At 39.8% G+C, this 3,165-nt stretch overlaps 1 pseudogene across 1 annotated transcript; it reads left to right on the top strand.

Moving 5' to 3' along the window:
• Window positions 1-912: 912 nt before the first annotated feature.
• LOC306647738 (vacuolar protein sorting-associated protein 29-like) lies at window positions 913-2,294 on the top strand (annotated as a pseudogene). The gene is made up of 2 exons: window positions 913-945; window positions 1,054-2,294. The product of its transcript is annotated as a vacuolar protein sorting-associated protein 29-like (transcript).
• The last annotated feature ends 871 nt before the right edge of the window (window positions 2,295-3,165 follow it).

Genomic DNA, 3,165 nt, shown 5'->3' with positions numbered 1-3,165 from the left:
CAGGAGTGTCTGCTGTAAGATTCCTTCACTGCTGACAAAACCCTTTGTCCCCTTGAGGTTGAGCCTGTTTCTATCCTGGCTGAACCCAAGACCTCCTGTCAGTTTGCAAGTGGAGCCCTTTAGCAGCCCAGTGGTGGGGGGAACGCATTTTGACACGGCGGGAGGTTTGGTTAGGTGTTTTTTGTGCTGAGGACCAAAATCAGGGCCTCATACTTGCTAAGCATGTGCTCTACCTCTGAACTACAGTCCAGCCCCAAAGGCAGCTTTTTTATTTTAAAACTCTTTTATATTTGTACTGTGTACTTTTAAAGATCACATAAATAATACACGCTTACACAGACTTATAAAAGATTCAAATAATCCGGAACCAAAGTCCCAGCTGGGAATGAAGGTAGCTCAGTGATAGAGTGCTTGCCTAGCGTGCATGAGGCTCTATCTAGGTCCCATCCCCAACCTTGCAAAAGATAAAAAGTAAAGTCCCCTCCATTGTCACCTACCAAACACAGCTCTTAGTGCCTGGTTGGAGGTAGCACTGTCAACAGCAGGTGGCTTCCTTCCAGTCCCCTACATGCAACCCCTCTATGTATGTTGGTTCTTATATATTCTGTTCTGGAACCTCCCCTTATACCTAATGGTGTCTTCACCCAGATCTAGCAGCCTGCTTTGGTTTCTAACAGCCGCAGGGTTTGTTATAGAATGGAGAGACCATAGTTTACTTAGCAGTGGGGACTGTCCCTGGGCTTGCCTTCAGACTCTTGTGCAAGGATTTCTGCAGAACAGACTCCTGGGACTAGAACTGATGGCCCAAAGTGTATATACATTTCAAATTTTGATGGCTACTACCAAATTATCCTCCCAAAGAATAAATTTTTTCTTTAAAAAAGTTTATTTCGGAGGAGCCTGAGGAAGAGGATGGCTGCTGTCATGGTGACTGAGCACAGCCTGGTGACAGGGTGACTCTAGTTTACCGTTACATTGAGACATTTATCCAAGGAAGGAGAAATAATTTCCTGCCGTGATTCCAGATTCCTGTTTCTGAAGTTATTTTGAAAGCCTGGGTGCAGATTTGTGTTGGTATTAGGAGATGGGCACATCCCTGCTAAATTCAAAATACTCCTGGTGCCAGGAAAGATCCAGCACATTCTCTGCACTGGAAACCTTTGCACCGAGGAGAGTTATGACTATCTCAAGACTCTGGCTGGAGCTGCTCATAGGGTGAAAGGAAACTTGGATGAGAACCTGAATTATCCAGAACAGAAAATCCTGACTGTGGGACAGTTCAAAATTGGTCTGATCCATGGACATCAAGTTATTCTGTGGGGAGATAAGTGGCCAGCTTAGCCCTGTTGCAGAGACAGTTTGATGTGGACATTCTTATCGCAGGACATGCACACAAATTTGAAGCATTTGAGCATGAAAATAAATTCTACACTAGCCCAGGTTCTGCCACTGGTGCATACAATGCCTTGGAAACACATATTATTCCTTCATTTGTGTTGATGGACACACAGGCTTCTACAGTGGTCACTTACTTCTGTCAGCTAATTGGAGATGATGTAAAAGTAGAACGAACCAAATACAAAAAATCTTAAAGCCAAGCCTATTCCTGATTTTGTGTTTTTTTTTTTTCCATTTCTCTGTTTGAATCAAATAATTAAATGTTTAAGAGCGACATAGTTGTATTACTTCTGTAATATTTTGCAGTAAGGTATGTCTTCTCTATTAATACATAAGTGCTCTAAGCTTCTCGTAAACTGTAAAAATATACTTGCAGTATATGATTTCTATGAAAAAAGTCCACAGCATGTAGATGGTCATGTGTTAAGAAAAAGTTATCCTTGAAAATACCTTTAAAGTTGGTATTTAGAATTTATTGCAAAGGTAGTGCATGAAGAGAAAGCATTTAGACTTTCTGTATACATTTTTCTCTTCTCCAGTAATAAATGTTTACCTTTCATTTATTAAAAAAATTATTTCAGAAGTAATTCATATTCTTGCAAACATGTAAAGAACACAAGGCCAGAAAAAAATTTAAGACACTCATAATTTCATCACCCAGAAATGACAACTGTTAAACTTATAGAGAGTTGGAGTCCTTTTAGAAAATGTGATCATAATGTAAACTCTAATAACCTGCTCTTTGCAGTTAAGAATAATCATGAAATTGTTTTCAAGTCATTAAAGATTCTTCTGTGGTAACTTCTATGTTGTCAACATGATTTGGGGACAAGAAGAGGAAAGTTTACGTGGAAGAAAGGAAGCCAAAAAATTGTTTTAAGATCATGCTAAAGGCAACATTGACAACCCAGGAATTTGTTCATTGGAAGAATTATCCTACGACCCTGGTTCCTGGATGTCTTTGAGAATCTGATAAAGCCGACATTCCCAGCAAGATGTACGAAAACACAATCTGTTTAGGATTTCAGTGGTCCACTGTCCATCAGAAGAAGCTCAGGGGCAAATTCCTTGTCTCCAACATCACTAAGTGGTTGCACTGAAGGCCGGTGGTGATGGGAATGTAGAGCGTTTAACCAAAGAGCAGTGAAGAGCCCAGGGTCTTGATTTGAATCCTGCCTCTAGTTCATTCTCTCCAGATCCTCTGCCTGTGTCTCACTGCAAAATCCAGACAATAATAAGCAAGTTTTGCGGTTCTAAGATTTAAACGAGTTCACATGCATTAAATGCTTGGAACAGGGCCTGGCACATGGTAAGTGGTAATTAAATGTCAGCTCTTATTATTTCTAGCGCTTCGCTTTTGTAACATTTCTAACAGTATCTTTGCACACATCTGTGATTACTTGTGAGGGAAAAATTCCTAGAGGTGGCACAGCAGGGTTGAATCTTTAACATATTTATAGGGTTTTACCTTGTTTTTTTTTTTTTTTTTGTTTTGTTTTGTTTTTGTTGTTGTTGTTGTTGGATGGTGGTGGGTGGGTTTTTTGGTTTGGTTTGGTTTGGTTTGGTTTGGTTTGGGGAGGAATTTTTTTTCTTTTTTCCAGGGCGGAAGACTGATTTTGGGATACAGCATGCCAGACTCCTCTCTGAAGTTTCAGATTCAAAAATTATCCTAGGACTGGGTTTAAAATTGTAAACAAAAGGGACAAAAATTCTTTGTAAGTTTTTGTAAGAAAGTAGTAGACAGTAAACAAAGGACTTAAGTGATAT

The sequence above is a fragment of the Sciurus vulgaris genome (genome assembly GCF_902686455.1).
Source record: "Sciurus vulgaris genome assembly, chromosome: 17".
Classification (NCBI taxonomy): domain Eukaryota; kingdom Metazoa; phylum Chordata; class Mammalia; order Rodentia; family Sciuridae; genus Sciurus; species Sciurus vulgaris.
Note: the sequence above shows the minus strand (reverse complement) of the source record. Positions and strands in the feature narration are given on the sequence as shown.